The sequence below is a fragment of the Oreochromis niloticus genome, linkage group LG3, assembly GCF_001858045.2.
Source record: "Oreochromis niloticus isolate F11D_XX linkage group LG3, O_niloticus_UMD_NMBU, whole genome shotgun sequence".
NCBI lineage: Eukaryota > Metazoa > Chordata > Actinopteri > Cichliformes > Cichlidae > Oreochromis > Oreochromis niloticus.
Window position 1 is genome coordinate 25,960,286 of NC_031967.2, and position 27,226 is coordinate 25,987,511.

At 38.4% G+C, this 27,226-nt stretch overlaps 1 protein-coding gene and 2 long non-coding RNA genes across 4 annotated transcripts in view; 2 read left to right on the top strand and 1 right to left on the bottom strand.

Annotated features, from left to right (window-relative positions):
* Positions 1-27,226, top strand: part of LOC112846236 (low affinity immunoglobulin gamma Fc region receptor III-like) — a 700,124-nt gene that overhangs the window by 47,420 nt on the left and 625,478 nt on the right. The gene's annotated exons all lie outside the window — the stretch shown is intronic.
* On the top strand, positions 720-10,279 carry LOC106097472 (Fc receptor-like protein 5). Its single transcript, XR_003219100.1, has 9 exons — positions 720-1,175; positions 2,969-3,004; positions 3,185-3,451; positions 3,904-4,170; positions 4,293-4,571; positions 6,608-6,883; positions 8,207-8,320; positions 8,456-8,524; positions 8,819-10,279. It is a non-coding gene; the product is annotated as an Fc receptor-like protein 5 (long non-coding RNA).
* LOC109204637 (uncharacterized) lies at positions 18,116-21,578 on the bottom strand. 2 transcript variants are annotated; one of them, XR_002064160.2, is made up of 3 exons: positions 21,335-21,578; positions 18,392-18,534; positions 18,116-18,274 (listed from the first exon to the last, which is right to left on the bottom strand). It is a non-coding gene; the product is annotated as an uncharacterized LOC109204637 (long non-coding RNA). The 2 variants fall into 2 exon arrangements; XR_003219145.1 differs by lacking the exon at positions 21,335-21,578 and having other exon boundaries at positions 18,392-19,202.

Here is a 27,226-nt window from a genome sequence, read left to right on the forward strand (position 1 = left end):
GACACCAAAGTATCGAACCGAACTGAACCGTGAATTTTGTGTATCGTTGCACCCCTAGTATGTATATATATATATATATATATATATGTGTATGTATACATAAATGTATACGGAAATTTGGATTTGCTTTAATAGTTCTCAGTGGAAACAGTTTATAAAAGAGTCAGACAGTGTTTTATTTAACATTTCAGTTTAAAAAAAAACAAAAAAAAAAACATTACTCACATTCCCCAGGAACCAGCCCACTGTGTGGTCACTGACACAGCTTGCATCACCATGAAAACAGCAGCACATATAATCTGAGAGAGAGGGCAGGACTTCCTCTTGCCTCATGCCCACTTCTGGTTAAGGACACTATTTCTGTTTTGCATTAGTGTAATGAAATACTTTAAATGAACCAATCTCAGCTCTGTCAGTTAAGAAAACCTTAATTTTGTATGAATCTGTTTTCTCAGTTGTTTATAAAGTTCTGTTTCTCAGGTGGGCTGGAGCCTATCCCAGCTGGATTAGAGGTGAGATACACCCTGGACAAATTACTTTATATTAATTGGATATTTGAAGCAGTTTAATGATTTTGTGCGGCAGGCTTTAGTACAACATTAGCATTTTGTGGCTTCTTATGTCTGTTTCTGTATGATGACGCTTCAATGCTGTGATTTGATTCTTCTAATGGTTTATGACAAAGAAAATTCGGTGTGTGTGGTGTGTGAAGGTGCAGCCAGAGCTGTGTTCTTGTTGTGTTTTTGGCACGTAAGATAACCTAAACACTTCACATTTAAAAGTTGTAATAATATTGGGATCTTATTTTGCCTTTTTAGCTGCTCAGTCACGCTGATATTTGTATAATAAAACTTACTGTATGTCTGTTTTTTCGGTTTAGTTTTTGTATTACAGGCCTTTTCATAAAGAAAGCACCTGGTGTTTCTGCAGCAGCAGGAGTGAATAAAGATGTTACGTCATGCTGTGGTCAGATGTTGTTAAGTTGCTATTTCTGTGTAAAAGGAAGGAAGCAGAGTGAAGAAGTTAAAAACTCTTTGTTTCCTTCACAGTTCTTTGGTATCTGCTGTGCTGCTGCTTCACTCTCTCTCTTTACAGAAAGTTGTAGAAGTTTTCAGACGTGTCACTGCTGGATGTGAGGATGGGAGCCACTTTGCTCTGTGAGCTGGGCCTATTCTGTGAGTACATCACTGACTTCTATTGTTTGATTCATACTGATCCATAAACATGTTTTAGTAAGAAGAACAGAGCATCAGTCATCACTATTTCAGGGTTTCTGATCAGAGGACTCTCATGTTTTCTTATCAACATGTTATTTGATGGTTCACTCTAGTCTGAGTCTATATGTGGAGCTGCTTTAGTTTATCCAAGAAAGATTTGTTGTCATGGTTTGCTGTGGGGCAGGCAGGATGTTGGACTCATAAACAGAGGAGTAAACTCAAAACGGCAGATTTAATGCTGGAAAACTTCTCATCCAAATACAAAGCAAAACTACAAAATCAAACACTAGAAAATAAACCAGAAACTGAAAACTAGTAATTGACTTGGAACAGGGAGGAAAGAAACACACAGCATCATGAGGGTACGACATGACAAATAACAGAGAGAAACACAGGACTTAAATACACAGGCAGGACAACGAGAGGATGGGGAACAGGTGGCAACACAGCCGGGACAAATCAGACCTAACGAGACAAGGGAAGCAAAACTAGACACACTGCACACAGGACAGGGACTATCAAAATAAAAGAGGAAACACACGACAGGCACAGAGGCACGACGTTGACACTGAGCAGAGGGAACACAGAGCACAGGGACAGGAGTAACAAACTGCGACATGAGACACGACTGACTGGGGAAATAAACATGAAGACAGAACTAAACCTGCACTAAACATGAGGGGCACAGGAACAAAACCCAAGAACTAGAAATCACAAAACAAAGAACAACTAGAGCTAGAAATACAGAACCACAAACAATAAGACTAGTAATGATAAACCATGATGAAATCAAAGATTAATAATAACACAGAACACAAAACACTGGGTCACCGACTCAGGACCGTGACATCTGTTTTTCCATCAGTGAGAATTAGATTTATTTTACATCTTAATATAAAATGTAACCAGTCATAGTAGACACTGTTAAAACCCCAAATGTTTTTTATGAGATATTTGAGTGTCTAAGGAGTTTCTTGAAGACATTTCACCTCTCATCCGAGAGGCGACTTCAGTTCTAGAAACAAAAGATGGAGAGTCTCAGGAATTTAAGCCCCTGTGGTGGCGTCTCTTACTGTGAGCACCTTCAATGCAGTTTTGAGATCCCTTCCCAGGAGCGTTAACTCCCTCTCATCTTGGGTCAGGTGACCTCAATAGGCCAATGAGGCAAGGTTGGTGTTACATTATAAATTTCTATTTGTACTCTGTCCATTTATTACATCTCCCCCGTCCCTCCTCTCTTGTTTTTTTCTCCTGCTTTTCCTGCCTTAGACCTTGTCATACAGCAATAATACTACATAATGTAATAATTTTAAATAACACAAATAGTATTGAAGAAATCAACAGATAAACCCTGAACAAGAGGAGCCTGTAGAGAATTTATAGAGCTGACCTTGGAAAAAGAAAATGTGTTTGGCACAACAGTGCATTCAGATCAAAAATCTGACTGCAAAAGCTGCCAGACAGGACAGGATTGAAAAAAATAAATAAACGGAAACCTCTGGTGATAACGGCCACACTGTTATTTATACTTTGGCAACTCACACAGTGTTTTAGAACTGAAGAAGCTTCTTGAAAGAGCGGTTAAAAATCTTCAAGGAACTTATAAAGGTCCAGTCGCTTTCTCATTGAGCTCTTTGGACATTCAAATATGGCATAAGTAGATTACTATGACCTGTATGATTGACAACCTACACAGACATATTTGAGTGTTGCTACTTTGATAATGTCTGAAGTTTCTGTCTTTACTGTAGTGCTCTGTATGCTCCTCTGCACTGGACACACTCAAGGTGACTGAACAGTTTTCACTTTTTTGCTTTGTTTTTTATTTTATTTTTTTTTTATTTTTGTTTATTTAATTATTTATTTATCACTATATTTTTAATTCTATGAATATACACACAGGTTGTGCCTTGAATGGCACAGAAAGTGTTTCAGATCGTTAACTTTGTGGTTGTGTTGGATTCTAGATGCTGTGCTAACTATTGAACCCAGCTGGTCCAGTTTTTTCATTGGAGAGTTTGTTACCTTCAAATGTGACATGAAAGAAAGAAAAGACACTGACTGGTATTACCAAATCAAGAAGGATGGTCGAGAATTTCTGGCCTACAGGGCAAACAAAGACTCCAAATTAGAAATTATATCTACACATGACAGTGGTGAATATCAGTGCTCTGGTCGCAGGAAGAGCTCAAATGATACAAAGAACAGTAATACTGTCTCTATAACTGTATTAGGTAAGTCTTCAGTGACCGACAGCTTAAAGGTGTAATCCCTGTTCAAATACTTAATGAATTATAAATTATAGTACTTTTAATTAAATTTATCATTGAAACTTTAACTTTAACCAGGACCACAGTAAAGTCAGTGCTACAATACTCACAGACTCTGCAGTTTGCCATTAGTACGTGTGAGTTTTAACAACAGTGTCAATCATGCATGAAATTAAATTAAATTACATTTCTAAAAATAATAAAAACATGAAAAGCTTCATAAAGTTTAAAGAGATGATGTTTCTGTTATCTAAACCAACTAACCAGCATTAGTTTACATTTAGGGCTATAGAATGGACATGGTTATTTAGAGATCAGCAAATATTAGTATAAATATAAACTGTATTGTTTTTTTAATCTTCTTATGTTGTTATAATGAAAAACACATATTTATTTTTCTTCCCCTTTCATAACAGCAGATAAACCCAGGGCCACACTGACAGCAGGAACAACAATCATACCAGTAGGGGGCAGTGTGACACTGACCTGCTCTGTGCAGAGCTCTGATGGATGGAAATATGAGTGGTTCAGACGAACTCAGAGAACCTCTGAAGGTCAAGTCAGAGATCAACAAAACAGAGATATCAGAGTATCTCAAGGAGGAATCTACCACTGCAGAGGAACAAGAGGAAACCCAGTTTACGCCACTTATGACAGCTATGATGTCACCATTGAGATAACCTGTGAGTTTAGTCATTTAGTTTGAAATATATTTTCACTCATGATTATCAAACATACAATGTTAAGTTTTCTGTGTTGATTTCATGTTTCTATTTGTATGTCAACTGTTAATATGTGTAAACAGTTTCCAATAAAGTTGTTGTAAAACAACAACCCAACTGGCCTCAGATATTCAGAGGTGAGACGATCACTCTGACATGTGAGGTGCAGGAAGGAGGTGAAACCACTGAGTGGGAGTATGAATGGAGAGGACCCAGGACACCCACACAGTGGACACACAATAATGATGTGACATTCAGAGTTTCTGAGTCCAGCAGTGGAGACTACATGTGTAAGAGTCGACGCAGAGATGACTCATATTCTTCAACAGAGTGGAGTGAAGCCTTCACATTGTCAGCATCAAGTAAGTCATGTTTGTTGTGTGATCTCCATTTGACAAATGTCATAATGGTCAGCACAGGATGAATTCAATGGTCTACAAAGCATGTTCCATTGTTAGTCAGACAAAGAGCTGCAGCTGATAGTAGCCTCATTGTAGACAGTTTGTCACCACTTTGTGTCATCAACTTTCAGCTGGTATAGAGACGCCAATGCTGACCTGCTGCTCCATCACCTGAGGACAATAATGACACAAATAAACAGGATAAGAAGTATAGCATTTTTCAAACTTGCTCAACAAATAACTACAAATCTCCAAATTCTATTAAACAAAAACAAAATCTTCTTGGCCTAGAATCTTATGCAAATAATGTGATCTGTTAAAATAAATGACAGCATTAAATAAACAAATAGTTCAGTCCACTGTGTAATTCACTATGCCTAACACAAACAGCAGGGTGGCATGCTTCTTTGCACTGGTTTCAAATCCACTGTCTGTCTGAGGTCTTTCAGTGTGGAGTTTGAATGTTCTCTCCATGTCTGTGTGGATTTTCTCCAGATTCTCCATTTTCTTCCCACAGTCCACTTGTAGATGTGAATGTCTCAGCTCGGTAACAGATGAGCGACCTGTCCCGAGTAGCTTCCTGTTAGCTGCGATATGGTCCAATACCTTGTGACCCTAAATTGTTGAAGCAGAAGACATTAATGAGTTTGATTAAAAATAAATGCAATGATCAACAACCAGACATTTGACATTTTAGTCAAAATATTCAGGGTTGGAGCCACAACCCAAAAAGACATCAGTGCAAAGCAGGAAATGGAGGAAAATTGAAGGAGGTAAGTTAAAATAATGTTACTGTTGCTATGCTTACCATCCTCACCAACACTAGACAGGAGGCTAGAATATTGAGATTATTCCCTTTAAACCCACTCCCAGACCTTAAAGAGGTGTGTGCGTGTGTGAATGTGCCTGTGCACTGATTCTGCAAAACATAAACAATAACATTAAAAATGATGTAGATGTAGGAATTATTTATTTTATTTATAAGTAATTTTTTTATAGAGTGTAATATTTGTGTTTCTCTTTGCCTGCTTGTTTTTGTGACTAAAATAAGCAATCTGGTGTTGTCTTTGTTCAGCTGGATTATTGTGAGATCAGGCATCTCTGAAAGAGGAAAAGTATCTTGATGACATCTATCAAAACTTCAAATGGCCTGCAGCATTTATTTTAAATGAATTTTATATTTTTTTTCTTATGTAAAACAGTCATTTTAAAACCACACCTTAGCGGCATCAGCTCATCACACCTCCACTGCATTTAAGGCTGGACTGGCTGCTGAGTTTGTTGTTGTTGTTGTTGTGTGTGGCTGGCAGCTGACAAGCTGCAGCTGAGAGCTGAAGGAGCAGCAACAGAAATAAAGTGTTGAAAAGCGCTGAAATGTGGTCGGGTCTGTTGCGCATCTGTTACAGTTTGGAAAGTCACAAGTAACGCAAACTCCAGGAAATAACAAATAATCAAATCATATGAGAATGCTTAATGAGGGTCACAAAATGTTACAAAGTCTCTTAATTAAAGTTTTACTATTTCAAATCATCTTTGCAGCTATAATGTGTATTTCCTCCTGTGTGGTCTGACATCTGAACCTCAGATTATGAGAAGTCTTCTTGTGAATCTGTTGTTGTGGTGGGAGCAAAGAGCCGTCACACAAAATAATGGAGAGGAGTAATTTATAAATAAAGTAAAGCATCATAATGAAATGGAGCAAAAAATGCATTCACTGAAAGGATAAAAGGCATCATGGGTGTGTGTAAGAGTGGAGGAAAGTGAATTACATCAGTAATCAGTAAACACAGCTTGGACCCTTTTACCATCCTGTGGTTATCAAAAAGAAGGATGTACTCATAGCATGGCAGTTTGGTCTTATTGCTTCTTACGTGTTGTTGGAAACCTAAATAGAGGTATAGTGATGTTGAATTCTGACAACATCAGGGTAGTGCAATCCTAACCTGTTTGTGTGGTATAATATATTTATTCTTTCTATCTTTGTCTAAACTCAACAGATCAACCAAAGGCTCAAATAACTTCTGATATGAGAGACGTTCCAGTAGGGGGCAATATGACCCTGATGTGTTCAGTGAACCCATTATCATGTGAATGGAAATACTACTGGTACAGAGATGAGAAATCCTCTGAAGCCCTGACCACACAAGATGCAGTTTTCCACTCAAATGGACAAATCAGAGTCTCACAGGAAGGACTCTACAGGTGCAGAGGAGGAAGAGGAAACCCAGTTTACTACACAGAGTACAGTGATCCCTTTAACACTGATAAAAATGGTAAGTTTTTTTTCAGCAATAAATTTTCTATTACTACAAACTGTGAAAAACAAGTTTTATTTTCTCCATTTTGTGCCTGTATTATTGATATCTGAACACATTTGGCATCAGATGTGCAGAGCAGAGAAAATAATTATCAGATGTGAGATCCACAGAGACGACACTCAGTGGGAATATGAACAGAGGTCTACCAAACTTCCAAGGGAAAAAAAATAACTCTGGAAGTTAAAACTGTTTATGTTTGTTTTGTTTATTTGTTTGTTTAACTCTGACTGAAACTTGCAAAGGCAGAATGAAATGTGCACAGCAGTCTTCAACAGACTGAAGTGCTACCATTTTTTTAATATGTTTTATAAAATTATACAATTTTTCAAACTCCCTCTTCTTCCCTCATCCGGATTCTCTCTGGATTTCCATCTTCTTCTCACAGTCCACAGAGTTGGAAACTGCAGGCAGCGTAACATTTTCAGTCAGACAAATGTCCCTGTGCAGCTATAATGTGCATCTCCTCCTGTGAGGTCTGGCCTCTGAACCTTACACTAATGAGATGTCTTGTGTTTCCTGGTAAATCGGTTGTTATGAACAGTACCTGTGAGGGAAGCATCATGCAGAGTACAGGAAGATATTAATTTATAAATGTAAAGAAGAGTAGTGGTCAAATAGATTCAGAAAAAAGAAAGTCTATCATGTGCACACTGTAACATGTTTGTTTTATGGGGGAAAATATGTTTCTAACAGATAAACCCCGTCAGTCTGAAAGACAGACAACACAGAGATGAGACTAAAGGTACAGAGTGGAAAACATGAGGGAGAACTAACTAAATATAAACCATAAAGTGATGAATAACTAAAGCTGAAAGTTTAGGCATGAATACAAGAATACAAATGAATATAGAAACAAAAACAACAAAGAAAGAAAATAAACCATAAAGAAGCCATATGAAGTATCAGACCTGAAATACATGCTAAATATAGAAAAGTGACACTGGGGATGTAAAATAATACAAAACTACTAAAAACAGAGAACACAACACAAACTTAAATCACTTTACAAACCTAAAAGGAATCATGATTGTTATTTACAGCAAGTGGTCCCACTTTTAAATGTTGTCAAGTGTGGCACATGTAGTGAAGAGGTTATATAATATTATTATATATCTTTAAATTAAGGTTTACTTTTAAGACTTAAAACTAATGTTTTGCACTTCATTTTGTTGTTGTTGTTAAGGTTCTTTCTATCCCTACTAGTGTGACCAGATCAGCTGACTCAACTGAGTTTGGTTAAGTTTATTAAAGTTAACAGTTCATTTTCCTTATTTGCAGTAGCTGTGTCCAGTTCTTCATTTCTTGTTCTGATGATCACTGGACTCATTTTTGGAGTCATATTTATTTTGCTCCTGTTCCTGTTCCTGTACAAAAAGGTCTACAAAAAGAAAGGTGAGACATATTTTACTCTTTAAAATATTTAAATATGGAGATGCAACATTCCAAAACTGAAAACTGTTCACAATATTATATAATGCATAATAAACTATGTGAACGTTAATGTCTTATTTTGAATTGTTATTAAAGGTTCTCCTGACAACCAGAGGGTGAGTCATGATGAAAATCAACAACAAGTCTACTCCTCTCTTCTTCATGGTTAGTTTTTTTTTTTTTTTTTTTGCGTAGTTTAAAATATCCTGATGCTTTTCTGTTCTGCAGCTTTAACACTGTTGAATTAAACAAAACTAAGACAATAACAAAATTTAATCATGTACAGCATTTATAAGTAATAATAAATTTTCTAATTCCACTGTATGATTGTGCTTACACTGACATTAAATCTAATCTTATCCTATCTCGTCTTGTCTTAGTATAAATGTTACTGACAAGAATACTTGTGTTTACATTAGTATCACAGACCTGTGGTGACTCGTTTTCTCTGACTTGTAGGTGATCGTTCTGTCTATGAAACAATCAGAGGCTCTGGAAATACTCAAAACGGTACAGTATCAACTTTAATATATAGTTTGTGGAAGCTATGTGATTATAAAATAACAGTGATTATCACTAAAAACAACACTAACATTATTATTTTAGTTTGACCAGAGGGTTTTTACACCTATAATTATAATGAACTGCAGAGCTGTTTCAGACTGAGAGTATATTTGAATATATTTTACAGAAGTTCAGTGTTGTTCATGAATTCACTGAAAGAGCGCATTCATCTAATGTGCTCATTTAAAGCAGAATGTATCTGGAATTGTGAATTTATTAATTTATCTGTGCTTTACCGCCCTTGCTCTATATGAAGCTGGGTGACCCGTGTGATGTAGGTCCACTGGCTCCTTCTTGTGGAAAGTCTGCGATTCTTTCTATCGAAACTGGGTGAGCTATGAGAAATGACAGTAGTTTGAGCATCTCCTTTCCTATAACTCAGTGGTTCCCAAACTTTTTTTTTCTAGACCCCCTTTTTGTTTTACAAGAAAATCTTTGTTGTCCAGGTGAAGCCAAAGACAAGATATGCTTCATCATAGTCTTTGGCTTGGAAGGAAGTTGGGTTGGAAACACATTTTATTTTATTTTTTCAAATTCATACCCCCCGCCCCCCTTGCAATGGCCTCCCACTTTGGGAACCACGGTCATAACTGAAGACCTTTGTCAGGTCCCATTCCCCCATATTTCCCACCATTCACAGACCATCAAGTTGCAAATTATGGGCACAAAAATACATTAACGTTTTCTAGTAAAGTATTTAGGTTTAACATTTAACTAAACATCTGAAATATGTTTTAAAAATGATTCTCTGATGTTTTGTTTTTATATTATATTTTTTAATTCTCATTGAAAAAATGGAAATATCAGTAGGAATATTTTGATAATGTAAACATTAAATCATCATTATAAGTGAGGCAACTTTCTTAAAGGTTCATTGATTACATTATCTGTGTCAGTGTTTTCATTTTAAATGGTTGTGATTTTCTCCTTAACATTGTACAATAAGTTGGTTAGAAATCATATTAAATACCATAATATAGGCTTAATAGTGTCTTTTTTTCCAAATGGATATTCCCATTAAGTATTCATGTTCTTTATAATCGAATATTTTTTTATTAAAGCTTTTGTATAACATTTCATGTAACAACAAAAAGTTTAAAAAGTGTTATATGTAATGTTTGTAGTGTGTGAAAATGTGGCTTTAAATTCAGCTGTTTCTTTGTTACAGTAGATATAATGATATCTTCTACATTATCCCCAAAATAATGAAGAATACATACAGTATTCATAAATAGTGTATGGATTTGAATGTATCATGTATTTCATGTCTATTTTTTTCTATACAAATTTGCAATACATTTGTCTTTATGGACCTGGAACAGCAAATAAAGTGGTGATCATTATCTTAAATTGTTATGTGCTTCTGACCTTTTTTGAGGGATGAGTGTGGTTTTACAGTTTATTTTAAGTCAGTGTCAATCATGACCATACATGTACAGCAGCAGTGAACAAAGCCCAATTTTCTAAGACAACTGGCAAATATCCAAGAATCTCATGCATTGGCCTGCAGTAGCAAAAAGGTTCAATCTGGTGGAATATAGTAAAAAAAAAAATTCAAATGCTTTTCTTCAAAATAAAAAACCTGACAATACAGAATGCATTGTTTTATACTGCAGTGGCAGAGAGATTTAAAATGTGGTTTCAGTGGAAGTCAACAGGACATTATTCTCCATTGCACTTCACAAAGCAATGACATTACAATTAAATCCATTTTGCTGCTGATCTTTGACATGTCCAGGACTCTAATCACCACAATTGTCCCTTCCCCTTACTACAAATTATATGCAAAATAAACATTTCAACAACAAATAATTAAAATGTTTAAACTGTCATTTAAAGGCTTAAACTATCTGAAGATTTATGGAAATATCTTATTGCTTGATCATTGAGATCAAAAGATCTCAAGTTGATTGGGTGATTTACAGTGTTGGGTAAGTTACTTTAAATTAGTAACTTAGTTACATTACTAGTTACTTCTCTAAAAAAGTAACTCAGTTACTTCAAGTTACTCGTTACTTTCAGAGTAACTAGTTACTAGGGAAAGTAACTTTGGTTTTACTCAGAATTCTCTTGTTAATGTGTTGCTTCCGTAACTGGATACCCAGCCAGACTGCCAGTCTTCTAGCTTGCTTACTTGCCACAAGTGCACTGTGCCACCTACCAATAGAAAGGAAAAAATAATGTGCACATTTCCACGAGAGAAATCCCACGCCTGGACCGTCGTTGACCGCCACCATGATTCTAGCCTGCTTTTTACATCCAACACAAAAACTGCAGTCGTGGTGCTTTCGATTGTACTCAGAACTTGGAAATTCTGCCTTCTGAATAGGAAGATGTAGGTAACAGCAGACTGCAGATGAGCTGCATACAGAGCTGGACTGGGACAAAAAAATCATCCTGGGCATTTTGACTAGACCGGCCCGCCATTATAGGAAAAATCATAAAGCCTTTGAATGAAAACAAACACTGTTGTGACAGTGATGTACACTGTTCTGATGGTATATATGTATCAATCTATCAATTGTTTGTTGTAAGACTCAGATAATTATTTTTTTAAAAGCGAGACATTTTAAATGAGAATAATAAAGAAAAGTATTTCTTTTTGCCCCCCTTTCCCTGTTAATGCCCTACCTGGATCCCTGGCAAAACTTTGCTAGACCCGCCCCTGCACAGTTACCAGCTGTCAGCTACGTAGAAAAGGATCCTGGTGTTATTTGTCTCTCAGAAACAGTTCATAACTTCCCTTCAACTCACTCATGTCACCTAAAAGGTAAACCTGTTTCTACATCACCTGTTCAGCTCTGATGATTCAGTAAGGACATCTCCTGGTTTCATCTGCATGTTTCCCTCTCACCAGATAACCAAACCGATATCATGACCAGCAGCTTTACAGCTGTGGCTCCAGCAAACATCAGCTGATACTAGAAATTAATATTAAATAAATTCTAACAACAGCTGATCAAGCTTAAACGTGCTGCTGTTGTTTAACGCGACATCCGCTGGTTTCCTCTTTCTGGCGCAAAGTGGGCGATAAATAAACAAGAGAGAAAAGCCGATCAGCTGATCATTGATCAGTTTCATGATTGAAGTAGAAACAGGAGAGAATGAGAGAAGAAGAGGCAGCTGTGCAGCTTCAGCTTTGTGTCTTTTTCATTGTAGCTGAAGTCCGGGACAAACTGTGTTCCTTTTCACCTCAGTACGAAACGCGTAATATTTTCTCTGAATACCAGACGATTCTGTTTTTTAGGGGACGGTTAGCGTGTTCACACCGAACGCGATAGAGGCGGCCAGAGTGTCAGGTTTACATGTAAAGTCAATGGAAAGAGCGCGATGACACGCGATTGCGCGTCCAGCGAAAATTCGGAGGCAGATTTGCGTCGCCAAAACGCCAAAACGCCTGAAACGCGCGTCAGTGTAGCGCGTGGGGCGCGTTTGACTCGCGAAAAAAACCACGCGCGTGAATTTTTGTGTTGCATATGGCAAGCCATTAGTGCCAAAATTCGCCACTTTTCTAACCCGTTTGATTAAGAAACGGCGTAAAAAACGCCGTTTAATTTTTCAAAACGCCGAAAAAAACGGCGTTCTGTTTCGACAAACGCCGTTTTTTCCGACTCTCACATGGCGCCCTGAACGCACCATCCGAGTGACGTAAAAAGCGGCGTTCAAAGACACACGGAAACGCCGTTTTTTACGCCACTCGGCAGAAAACGCCGTTCAAAGATGCATAAAAACGGCGTTTTTTACGGCGTTCTGTGCCAGCTGTAACGGCGTTTAAAACGGCGTTTTATTGAAATTATGCAGGGCACTCCCCATGGTTCCCTCATCCAATTACTTTCAACTCATTTCACCCAATCAAAGAAGAGGAAGTGCAGACCACACTAATGCATCACCGATTCACCTTGCTGCTAAGTGATTGCCTATTCAGTACCAGTGCTTGTCACAGTATTGACTTGTATTATAATCCCACTATGCATTTTGATGTGTTTAAGGCATGATCAAGCAAACAAACGACAGAATACTTTTTCTGAAACCTTAACTGTGTTACCTGTTATGGCAGCTAACAGGTAATGAGCAGAGCTAGCTCTGCTCATTTCTGAGCTTCTTTCTTATTTTCCTCTTTACTTCTCTTAACCTTTAACTTATGTCTTAGCAATCAGATTCTGCCGTCATGCATTACCGCTCCGTGCTAGTTATGTTGACTTTTCTCTTCTTTTGTCTTCTCTTTTTTCACCCATATTTAGACACTCGGCGCATGGCTCCTTTGTTTACGTTAGGGATCAGCTGTTAGCGCTGCGCCCTGCAGCTGCGCTACCGGCAGACAGACCCTACGTCCCCAGTGAGGGAAGAGACGGGGGTGATGTCTCCCGAGAAGGACACCTTACACACCATCTCTCCTTCCTGTAATCACTGTAAACGTGAGATCGCTCCCTGATATGATTGAGGAGCTAATGACGCTAACCCGGTCACAGTGGCAGTACCCCGACACTGCCCGGTACTCCCTCTGTGAGTAGGCTGCCCGGCTTCCAGCTGCTGCGGCCGGACAAGACCAGAGACAGCGGTGAGAGGAAAGGAGGGGGACTGGGCAGTGTTTGTTAAAGACAGTTGTGGTATCCCTGGGCACATTGCTGTGAAAGAACAACTCTGCAACAGAGACATTGAGCTATTAGCCGTTAGCATCCGTGGAGGCAGCCTGTGACTCTCTGTGGTCCGCAGACTGCAGACGCAATCTCCGAGAGCTCTTCTTCTAATATCAGGGGACTTTAATCATGTCTCGCTGGACTCCACACTGCCCACCTTCACCCAGTATGTGACCTGCCCCACCGTAGGCAATAAAACATTGTACTTAATGTATGCCAATGAAAAAGTGGCATACAGTTCATCACCTCTCCCTGCCCAGGGAAGATCTGATCGTAACCTAGTGCACCTTGTCCCTGTGTGCAGCACTTGTGCACGGAGCCACCAATCACCCACGCAGTGCAGAGATGGTCCGCGGAGGGCATATGAATAAATAATAAAAGCAAATAAATGACAGAATGCTTTTTCTGAAACAAACGGAGACCTTAACTTTTATCAAAATACCATTTTACTCAGTTTAAAGTAATACCACTGTATAATAGCCTTCAAATTTAATAATGTTAACAGTATCTCAGGAATATTTTTGCCCCATCAACATGCATTAAAAATAGATATGCAGTTTTGAATCAGACCTGTATGTACGTTTTCTGAAAAGTGATGTAAATAAATAATCTCAAAAACATGAAATAATTGTTTCCCATGTAAACTGGAGTTGTCCTTGTCAATGTCATCAGAGTACTCTGGATGTCTTACATGAATTTGAAACAGAGAGTGGCACATGACAGCGTTGTACATAACATAACTAGTTTACCTGTATGACATGAAGTAATTTAAAAAAAAAAAAAAGAATCCATGTAACTTGGTTATGGCTTCTTTCTGATAACTGTAGATACAAATGGGCTGCAGTGTGCATTATCTTGACATAAGTATAAGATACTGAACCCGCTGATATGATGTGGTGGAGGAACACAACTACCTGGACACCCACATATATACATTTGCTGAACTGGAAGATCAAAACAGAGGCTGTACACAAGAAGTGGATGGGCAGGCGGGTTTTTGAGAACAAGCTTATGTGTGCACCAAAATGTTAATGACAGGTGTTCTGTCAGTTCAGGTGAGTGCAGTGCACTTTGATGTGTTCTTCTTGGATCAGGAGAGCACGTTCTGTGCTCCGGAAGCTGTGGTGGAGAGGAAGTGAGTGAACAAACTGCCATGCATCATGGATATTCCTCTCAATCCACCTCATCAGGCACCTCTCTAAAAGTGTGACTCAGGTCTGTTGCCCCAAAGGATACAGGAAATGCACTGATTTCCAGGACAGAATCGTGTCTGTTTAATGCTCCATGATGATAACTTTCCTGTGAGCGTTTGAAGATCACTGACATCATGGCTTTTAGCCTCATTGTTTCTGCAAAGAGATTTCTCCAGTCACTGAATCTTTTGATAAAATATATTTTTATGCCTCTAGAGGATGGAATATTTTAAGTCTTTACAACTTTACATTTGGGAACATTATTCTGAAATTGTTGCACAATTTGTTAATGGAGTTTTTTTGCAGCTTGATCAACCTCTGCCCATATTTCCTCCAGAGCAACTCTGCTTCTCTAAGATGCTCTTTTAATATCTAATCATGTAACTGACCTGTTACTTTTAAAATATCCCTGCAGCTGTTTCTTTTTAGTACCACTTTTTCCAGCCTTCTCTTGCCCCATCTCAACTGTTTTGAAACATATTGCTGCCATCAAATTAAAATGGACTTATTTTTAACGACATAGTCTCGGTGTAAACATTTGACATGTTTTCTATGTTCTACTGTGAATAAACTTTGCCTTTCACATTTGCAAATCAGTGCTTGCTCTTTTTTTATTCACATTTTACACTGGAGTCCAGTATTTTCAGAACTATGTTTGTACAAAGCATAATCTGTACAAAGCAAAACATAATGTGCTCGGTGTGAACTGTCACAACATCAAACACACGCTAAACCACTTTATATCTACTACACTATACTGAGCCACTTCAATACCTACTATACAGTTTTTTATTTTTTAATTATTTACTGTCACTGCTTTATAGTTGTATTTATCAATATCAACAGCTGTAACTTTTAGATTAATCAAGTTGACTTTATCGAGATTCAGCTTCAGTTGTATACTTTCCATTTCACAACTTCCATCTTATACACTTTAAAAATCACTCAACATTTTTTATTTTCAGTGTCACACAGCTCGTTCTTGTATCTCCACTACTCAATGGTACATAGTAAACACGTATTATAACTTTTCACATTATATGTATCCAGTCACCTAGATATTTTGAAGTCTTTCCACTTGCTGCTATTATGTTTCAGTCAATAATTGAACTGTGTCAGTGATATGTCGAGTCCAGAAAGTATATTAAGCCAGAGATGAGTTCAATACCATGACTCCCTCTGGTGCCAGTTAGTGGATTAAATAGTTCTACCACTTGCTCCATCATCGGTCCGTCCAGAGTAAATTCGATGTCTGGCACAGTAATCCTCTCAGGCCAGTCGACCAGCAATCCCAGCTCATCTGTACCATGAGCACCACCACCAGAATCAGTACCTAAGCCCTGAGCAGCAGTCGTCTCACTCTCAGTGGCTGTCACACTACCATCAGCTGTCCCACCAATAGTCCCAGCAGCAGCAGCTGCTCTAGTCTGAAAGATGTCCTGCATGGCAGTTGAGGCTCGGCCCTGTTGCTGGAGGCTGCCTCGGACAAAAATCTGTAATGGGCTCAAGTGTCTCTCTGTCCGCAAGCCATGATTGTTCCACTGTTGAGTGAAGTCTTTCAAATCTCTGTTGATCCTTGGGAGATAGATGTAATGGAGAGCCCAAAGGTGCATTTCATTGTCAATGTCAATGATGCCTTCCTCCTCCAGGTGGTGAAATAAATCACAGTAGACATTGGTCATTCCTTGCCACAGATCACCCCAGAGCCTCTCAATTCTCTGATTATGGGTACTCCTTCCTCTTAGGGCGCTTCCACGATCAAAGCCTCTGAAAATGTTCATCATCAGGCAGACAGCATTGTTTTCCCCTCCTCTGTCTGTCCGGACCCTCGAGGGTACACCATAGGATACCACGGCTCTGATGAAACTTGATAAAACGGTACTGCTACGGTTGTTGTTTGAGGCATGAAGGAAGACCACAAGACGACTGTATCCATCAATAGCCCATGAATGACTATCCTCCACCTAAAACCGTGGTCCATAAGAAGAAAAATATTATTTCTGCTTTGTTATTGAAACAATGGAAAACACACTCTTATTTGATTTACATGGCACTATTACATGTCAAGTTTGAATTTTTCTCTGTATGTTGCTTGCGCTGTCTGTGTTCTCTCATCTTCCCCTTTAAACATAACCAGTTGTGTTAGAGGACTGCCCATCCCAGGGCCTGGCTCTATTGGACGTGTCTTATTGTTCAACAATTATATTTGATGTAACGCTGAATTTCACTTTGGTCAAAATAGGTGTTCAACAAATCAGTGTGGTTGGTTACCTTATCAGCTTGTGATTTCCATCAATGTGCCACAATGAGTTTGGACCTGCAACCTGATATGTTCTTCGTTCTGGTCTCCGCAAAACTGCTCTAAGGGCAGCTGCTCCAGGATTCATCCGTAACATGCTTGCTCAAACCCTCCTTCGCTGTACACGTAGTCCACATACTCGCAGGGAGGCTCTGACAGCCTCAGGACCAGTTTGTTCATTGCCAGCAACAATGTCCTGCACATGTTCATCCAAGGCACTGTCAGTCAGTTCCGCATACATTGATGCACGGGTGAAATGATACTGTCTGAAATCAGACAAAAAACATGAGTAATTTATCACTACCATAACAGCACACTTCATTACTTGACTAGTGGTGCACATTCAAATATACTAATGTTTACAATTTCACAATACCATTTAATTTGAATAAACAGTGAGTGTGTGTCACAAAGAAATGAAAGTCACACTGGTTTCAAAAGTCACTGACCGCAGACGTCTTCGAATTGTACGAAGTGAAACATTCAAAATATCAGCCATCTGAGGTGCAGTGAATCCACATGACTTCAGGAATGAAAGCTGTTCCCGAGTGATAAGGTAAAGGGATCTACCTCTACCTCTGTTGAAAACCACTGGTGCCTGGTATCCAAAACAGCCTGAAAATATATAAGCGTTTGGTAAATAGGTAAAGGCACCCCATATATCAGGTAAATATATCAGGTAAATAGGTAATATTTGGAAAATAGGTTAAGACAGAGTCATAATTTATTTCACACTGTTGGTGAGTCAAGGAATCGACACAATATGTGCTTACCTTGTTGGCCATGCTGAGTAGACAGTTCGACCTCCTGAATCAATTCAGCCAAGTCACGCAGAAGTTGATCTGCTGCAGTTACATTGATCAGTCTTCCTCTTGCCCACTGAAGGCTTCTCTGCATAGTCTCCAACCTCAAAGATATCAAAAATTACTTCTTAATTCATGATATATTTTCAGGCCATATTCCCCTTAAACATTTTAAATGTTAAATGTTTTCTATCTTGCTTTAATCATACCTCCTTAACGCTAACTGTAGCACATTGGCCCAACATCGTCCATCAGCAGCCGCCGTGTACAGTCATTAAGAATGTTCTTGCACCTTGAGATGAAAATCCTCCAGGCCATACTTTGTAATGGTCTGGTTGAGTCACAACTATTTTTCCACAGTGCCTGCTCTACTTGGGGTGCTGGCTGCTCTACTTCATCGCTCCTCTGAGGATCACCACCTGAGACAAATCAAGCCAGCTGTATTTAAGACCACCGTTCACAACCAGTCTTTGCCATATTATCTGTTAACCAATGTCAGTTATTGGCCTCACGTTGCTCATAGCTCTAGTACTTACCTCTCTGTTCATGTCTTCTTAGTTACTTCCTGGACAACCTTTCACACTCGCAATAGCATCACTCCCCTGGACACGGATCTCCATTTGCTCCTCAACAGCTGATAACCTCTCACTCTTTTTTATCCATTCATGCATTACTCCACCTGCAAACAAGTAAGACTGTTCAGACTGCCTATTTGGATCTTTTCTGAACTTCTTCCAAGACCCTCCTGACTCTGCTCTCCCTCTGCTGCAGTACCTGTAGAGGCTATGCCTACACTTGAAGCCACTGAAGGGTTTGATGGCAGGGGTGAGGCAATGTAACTGTTATGAATTAAACTTGTAACAGCCCAACTCAATCTATACTTGTCTTGTACGGTTAAGATTGTTTTTGTATTCATCAGTTTTATTTGCTTCTCTTTATTCAATGTCATTTATCATAACAGCGCAGATTTTACAAACTGTTTGCTTGTTCTGACCAAAAACACCTGGCTTGAGTTACGTTTATCTTCAATACATTTCCATAAACACACCATACGTAAAAACACAAAAGGTGACCCGTAGCGGCACACATAAGGTAACAATACAAAAATGGGTCCCACAGTGCTGCTCCACCATCAACTCTCACACCACTGTTTCACTTGCCGAGCTCCAGCAGCCACAGATCATGTTACTGTTCCCTCTAGTATGAACTACTGTAGTCCATGTTCATAGCATTTTGCTCCTAGTTGTAGAACTCAAAGTTAACATTCACGCATTCTAGCCTTGTTTTTAATTTTACCTTTTGCATCACATACACATACTTGTCTGTTTTTTCTATTTTATTACTATATTTCTATTTCTATTGTACAGCACTTTGGTCTACCAGGTGTGTTTTTAAAGTGCTATATAAATGATGATGATGATGATGATGGTTATGATGTAAAGAACGTTTTCTGTTAACTTCACTCTGAGCCTGCGCTCGAATCTGCTCCTGAGTACACTTCATGTTTCTTGTTGTTTAAGGAAGAGAGTTCGATTATAGTCTTAGTCATTTACAGTGATACGATAGTTGTAGGACATAACCTGCTTGCTGGTGTTTTTTCTTGGACAAACTTGGACTGTATTAGAAATCTATACATTACTGTGATCCTACAAAGACAAAAATTTAAATTATTACTTTCAACAGGTTTATATATTTAAATAAATCAAAAATTCCATGTTAGTCTTCTGAAAATTGTGACTGAGCACTTTTGGAAACACTCTGTCATCACTGTAAGTATTGAGACTGTGAACAGTTACAGAATACATCTGAAATAAATGTCAGATTCTAACAGGTTATAGTTCTGTTAATAGAGCTTTTGAATCTACTCTTCATACATATTCCTATCTTTAATAACAGTATGTCAACGATGTCAACCAATATTTTCATATTTCAAATACACACCCAAGTTAAAAATTTGAATCTCCACATCTTCTACTCTGCATATCTGAAAAATTAGTTTTGATAATGTTACAATTCCATTTTCAAATGTTCCCATCTATGTTATTCATCTTTGTTTATTTTAAATGCTGTCATTAGCTTTGATTTTTTTCCAACTTATTAAAAAAATGAACATGGTCTACATTGTTTTGTTCACTTGAATAAAAGACATTTTTGTATCGTACTCTGGGTTCTTGAAGACCACGCTGTCTTTTAACTTTATTTTTTATTTTCTGCATATACTGTTGTTTATTCATTTCTTTACTCTTTGAGGCTGCCATTCTGTGTTCCTAGTGCAAAGTCTGCATTCTGTGTCCTATCTTTAGTTGGTTACTACTTTATATTGTTGACGTCTAGTCTTTTGTGCACTTGCTTTTGCTTCCACTGGTCATACTTGTTTGATTCAATTCACCTGTGTCTTGTTTCTCCCAGCTGCGTCCTCTCTCCCTAATCAACTTGCGCAAGTATTGAAGCCCTCAGCTTTTCACTCTGTTGTTTTGTTTCAAGTTGTACACTTTGTTTGTCTACCTTGTGGCTTCCTGTACGTTAGTTTTGGATTCTTGGAACTTTAAAAAAAAAAAAATCAATATTATTATCTCTCTTCACTGTGGATTTGCCGCACTCATATTTAAGGTCAGTTTTCAGTTCATGGAGTTTGTCTTTCAGTCTGCAGTGTCGGGTTTAATGATAGTTAACAGTCTCATGTGGCTCTTTGTATACACCACTGTATTACTAAATCCTGGTATTGTAGATACAACTATACATGCGTTTAAAAAGGCACATGCGTGCTTATCAGGGTGGACATCAAAAGCTGAAAATTCGGAACATCTGTCACGATCTAATTCAGATGAGTTTACTAAAATTGCAACTTGGTGTTGCACTATGACTTCATGGTTTGACAGTCTGTTAATCCCGCTTACTAGAAAAAGGCTCTTGGGATAATTACTCGGCTGTAGAGTTAAATGACTAGTTTCTCCCACTGAACATACTGTATTATATGCAGCACCTACGCACAACCTCACCATCATTAGAGCCACGTAATTGCGCATTGATTTTTCCGGTGAGCATGCGACGTAAAGTCACGTGGGCATGCCGCGTGAGCAATCGAACTGAGTCTAAAGTTTTCATGTGCAAATTGAAGCGGGTGCTCTCCAATCATCAAAAGTAACAAAGTCATTGAACACATTTATACAGTTACCTTTACGTTTACCTACCATATATCACAGATTTGCTTTTTTTAGTACTATGCAAAAAGCAACCACAGAGCGACAGTCTGGGTCAATGGTGGCCGAGGCGACGGCAAGGCTAAAGAAACCCTCGAAGCGTTAGGCTAGCTCTGTAACGGAATATAACAAAAGTATGAAACGAAAATGTGTTCTTTGTTGCCGGACTGTAAGATGACAGTAGATACAATTTCGGGCTCCTATATTTTGTCCGAAACTTTATATTAACGAATCTATTACTGTACTGGAAATAACGAATAGAATAAAATTCATTCTTACCTTATAATCGTGGTGCAGGCCAGTGCAGTGCATGAACTTGTGCCTTCTCCAGTGAATTCCGCTGAGAGTAACTGTAATGTCCCGCTCTACTGTACATGACTTGTGAATGGTTACCTGAAGGGATGTACCACTGTGAGGGGGGTGCTAGGAATAGTCCAAGTGATCGCTGCTTTAATTTCCCGGTCAACTATACATACATTGCAAGTAGACATGATTTTATTAAAGCTGTTGAACTGTAACTAGACCATAATCAGTGATAACAAAGAACACTCAATCTATTTTCTCCGGTACTTTATACCCGCTCAGTAATTTAACGCTCAACTACAAATCAATGGCTTTTTTAATGGTGACCTGTAGGGATTTACCACTGAAAGAGGCTCTTTGGATGATCGCAGCTTTGATCTCTGGTCATCTATAAATAGATGTTGTTTGTTGTTTTTCAACGTAGTTGTTGTCACCTGGTCGACTACAAATAGATCAAATATCAATGACAAAACAACGTTAAATCAACATTATACAAAGTCCTACAGTGCAGTACATGTAGCCTAATCCGGCTAATGTAACAAGTGTGATAAAACCGTATTTCAATAATATAAAGTGGCCAATGAAGTAACATATTAAGACTTTATTACCATGCCTCACCTAAAATGCATGTTGGCAACATTCCTAACGGACCAAGGTTAGTATGACTTTTTTTTTTTTTTCACTTACTACAAAGCTAACATGTAACATGTGCTTAAAAGGACAAAGTAATGTTTCACAATCATGGCTTAGCTTTTAGGTAGCAAAGTCAAACAGTAATTGAGGTTAACTAGGGTACTTGCAGTCAAATGTGGTGTTTTTTTTTTGTTGGTGCAAGATTTCGCATCCATTCACTTGAATGTAGTTTGTCGCACATAGCTTGATTGAGACAACACAAATATGAGGTTGACTGTGATTGGTTACCACAAATTCGGATCACAGGTTGTGTTAAGGGTGGATTAAAAAAAAAAAGTTCAGTCTTGCCGATCCAATCACGAACAACGTACCTTCTCCCGCCGTACTTTGAATTTTCGGGATGCTATATATATCTGCCCAGCCTTTGCGGACTTTTTATGGACAATCATGTCTGAACGTACCGCTGCGTTTCGACGGAGAGTCAATGATATCAGAGACAGAATGAATGCCCAATTAACCGGCTACTTAATCAAGATGACGGTGAAGAGGGGACTTCTCTTCTACAAAGGTGAAACGCTTTGGTGGTGGTTACTATATTGGCAAGCTTCTAGCTTTGCGCCTTTTTGTTCTGCCAAAAAAAAAACCTTTTACGTTTTTAAATAATAAATGGCTCGTTAACTAATTATCTGTTACAATTCAATCCAAGCATTTAACAAATTCTGTAATCATAAAATCTCTCCTAGGTTGACGATTTCAAATGACAATCATTTTAATCCCTCTTATGTCATTTATGCATAAGGATTTAGTTTATAAATGTAGCATATCCCACGTTTTCTGGGAGCATTTAATTTGCCAGACAATCGGAAAATGCATGCAATAAACACCGATATGCTGAACATTCATGCCTTACTCGGAGTGTGTGGTGTTTTGTTTTGTGGGGGGGGGGTCTCTGTGTCATATTAGTTTGTGACTTAACTTATCTCATGGTCTAATGATAGCTTTGGAGTTTTCCGCCAACAGCACGGGGTGGACCAGTGCGCAGCCAAGAGGCGGGAGAACAGACATCGCAGTTAACGTTAAGGTGTCAGTACTAAGGAATCCGACACTGACCCACTACCGATCTCATAGGGTAATCTTTATTTAAGATTAATTATTTGGAGTGATGGTTTTCAAAAAAATTGCATCATGGTGTCATTTGTTTACAAATTGTAGAATTTGGCATTAGAGATTTAGCACCTTTGTAATCGTTATTTCTTGCACCAATAAATTGATGTGGAGACACTACAATGTGACAATTTTCGTTTTTAGGGAAAGTTCTAAATAACATTGCTAGCTAACTTGGTTTAAATTTGTTTACAGATGCCACTCCTGCTACTCGGGTGGTCGTTCCTGTAAACTCAATGCCGCTGAATTCAGGCAGGCACTACGGGACAATATTGCAGACATACCTTTGCAGTTCGATCTATGCAAAGTGAATGGACAGCGGCTCATTTTCCTCTTGAGAGAGACGCCCAAGAATTAGAGCAGAAACCTACTGGTCGCTCCAATCTTTATATCCGTCAAAGGTATCAAATGTTCCACTGGGTGGCTGATATGGCATAATTGTCACTATTACTGTAACTCAGTGGCTCTCCAGTCACCCTAATATTGTATAAGCATCTTTAACATGTCACTGCTCAGAATAGTAAATGCTGTGATTTCCCCAAAGGATTTAAGACATTCATCTGATCACTATGCAGATGGCATAGTGCCCGTCAGTTGAGTCACTGTTAATAACAGAAATGCAGTAGAGCAAGCTTGAACTGTGGTCTAATGGTTTTTGTTTATGGGCTGATGTGCATCTTTCATAAAACAATTGTGTGTAAAGATTTATATTTTTTTTCATTTTGTTATTGTAATCCAGTTTCCTGGTTTTGGGTTTCTGGTTTTCATTCTTTTGTAATGTCTTATCCTTTCTTTTTCATTGTTGTTCAGTTTCATTTATATTTTAATACTCTGTTTAGATTACAGAAGCCAATGACGATCAACTGGTGGAGAAGTGGTGCAGTCTGAAATGCAATGTAAGTGTTTGACCACTGCCTTTGGACTGTAGCATATAAATGCATTACATCCTCTCATCATCAATATTTACCATATTGCAGTGTGCTGCATGACACAGAGACACTGACCATGGCAGGCACAATGTACAGGAGCCAGAGGTTATCAGGTAAATGGCACTGTTTGTTATGAGTTGGAATTTTAATCTTAAAATATTGCACAAATTTATTTTTTGGTAAAACTGTTGTACAAATAATTCTCATTATTATAACTTGGATCATTTTGTGTAGTCTAGATCAAGAAATATCTGCGTTGGGGTCCTGTTCCTGTTATTAAATATTATGCTATTCCTTTGCAGTGGTCTGCATGAAAACATACAGCTAATCTAGTAGGCCTGGTCTCCAGAACAGAGGTTAACAGGCAAGTGGTAGTTGATGAATAACGTGCCAAACTGAAGTGTAAACTGTAACTTATTGTCTATTTACTATGGTGTGTGTTTATAAGTACAATATAACGGGGTGAGACCAGCAAAAATTAAAAATTTAAAGTTGCATGTATTGAACAGAGTACATTATTACTCTGACTATAGACCAATGGTTTAATTGCCTCATTTTGTTTCTGTTTGCTTTTTCACATTTTTGAGATTTGTTGATGTCGTGATATTGGCATTTTAATTGCTGACAATGCATCGATAACACTTTAGTCATCCTGACCATTCAGACTTGGAACTACAGATCACCCAAAGTATTCCAGTAAACAGTTCTGTGTTTACAAATTTCAGTGTAATTCCATAAATGGACACTGTAGTGGCAGTTCTTATGTTCCAAAACATCTAACAAAAATATACAGAAGACACTGCTGCCTGTGATAATCTTTTGTACGCAGGCAAAACTGCACTGTCAAACTTGAAGTTGCATTGTATAGTTATTGATCCATTTGTAAACCAATAACAAGATCTATTTTTGTTGCTTCATGCTGCTTGTCTCAAATTTAAAAACAAAACAAAAAAAAACACACAAAACATTGGCCTATCCCAGTGCATGCTGGTCCTATACCAGTCTCTTAATTTATCAAAAATGGCCCTGAAGTTCTTCCTGGCTGACTTGACAAGATAAACAACAAAACGATGAAGTGAGTATTAACCTACAAATAAAAATTAATTAACCCCAAATAGAAGTAAACTAACAAACTTTACATTTAATATTTGAAATTTGTTAAAATACAAATGCTCCAACATGTAATCAAGGACCACGTGGCCATTTTAAGTGGCTGTATCTGTACAGTAAAAGAATCTGATTTCACATTATCAGATGAGTCAATACATTTCAATATGTATACATGATATTAAAAAATCAAATGCATTTGTGTTCTGTTTAGGGAAGAGTTTACATCGACTCTGCAGAGTCAGAAGTATCAGACCTGGATGAGGCTGTCCTGGCTTCCCCTGAACAAAATGATCACATGTATGTGTCATGAACAACACCGCCAGAACTGCTGTGGATGTTTTTATGTAGTCGTGACACCTCTCTCTCCCCCCCCACCCCCTCCTTCAGGATGAGATGGACCTTGCTACTGTCTGAAAGACTTCCAGGAAACGCATCTTGACACCAGCAATTATTGTACAGTAATAGCCCGACGAAGAAAATCCTACATAGTGCCTGCATGGCACTTTCGAAGTCATATTTTGCCTGCATAAATTACCAAACATTGAATTCGTTGGTGAAATGGCCGATGATTATGGAGGCCCAAGGCGGAATTTTTTCGGTAAGCAAAAGTCCCATCTCTCCCACACAATAATAGAATGCGTGAATGTGTTTTTGTTGTTATTGCAAAGATGAAATCACAATTTGACTCAATTTTTTTTTTTTCTACTTTTCCTGCAGCTTACTTATGGTCGAAACTCAGAATTCCCTAGGGATTTTGAGGGAAGCCTGGCAGTCTGCTGTTCAGTTATAGCCAGCAGTTGCTGTCAGCAACAAGTTTTATATGGCTGTAAACTGATTGCTTGGTCGATAGCACACAAGGGCCAGGGCCACGGTGTATCAATAGACACCTGTTCTGTTTTGATGTGTGGCCAGAAGACATCTCTTGATGACTTTGATGTCGAGGTCTTCATGGACGATGACATTAAACAGAACATAGAAAAGGTAAAGCTGTGTACATGCTGAGGTGTAATTAAATTCAGTGAAACACAATGCATAGCTTGACTCATCAGTTGAATGTCTCAAAATGTAAGTCAACTAGTGAATGCTTCAAACGTATGTATTTATGGAGCTGCCTGATTTCAAGGTTTCCAACTGCAGCACCCCAGAAGACCTGGCAGACTTGAAAAGTCACCTTGGGGACTGGATTGCAGGCTGTGGTATCCCTGACATCTACACTGCCACACTACTTGATGTTAAGAGGATAAGGGGCGAGATTGTATCTCATTTTGCGTTTCACAGGTGAGAATTTGTTAGAAAATTACAAAGTAGTTTGCTGGTCAGTGCTCGTCTTCCCATTGTGTTCCCCCTAATAGTTAACACTTAAACAAATCAATCTGCTGAATTGATATTGCAGTTAAGGTAGTGTTGAAATTGACAAAACAAGCCTTTTCTGTTTTTTGACTGTTTTGCTATGTGGTATGAATTGAGAGTACAATCTGTGGTCAACAGGGTTGCCAGCATGATTCAACAGTTTGTTGCCGGTATGGACTCGTGTGTCAATTCTGGCAAATGGTGAAGAGATGCTGGAAGCAGTTCCTTCCTGTATTTACAAATGCAGGAAATAAACTTACAAGGAACAGCTTCAGGATCTCTTCACCATTGGATGGAGTCCAGCTGGAAGTAACAGACGTGAAAAGAGGAAGCCACCATCTTTCAGTGGGAATGGTGGCTTATGGCCATTCAGGGTGAGTACATAGAATACAACACATGTCTTGGTTCTGTTTGAATTGCTTCAGGCATCTCATGTTAAATACAGTGTCCACAATACAAAATACAGACAACTAAATCTAAACAACACCTGGTGCAATGAAACCTTTGAACTTGCAAATCCACACATTTTACAGCATATGGGAAGTTTTGATTATTTTACCTTTTAGGTAAGTTATTTTAAAGGAAACGACCTACAAATATTTTTGGAAGATTATTTCTTCTTCATTTCTACCAGATCTTGGTTGTTGAGACTGATAGGATGTAATTTGATTTTCATTGTGAT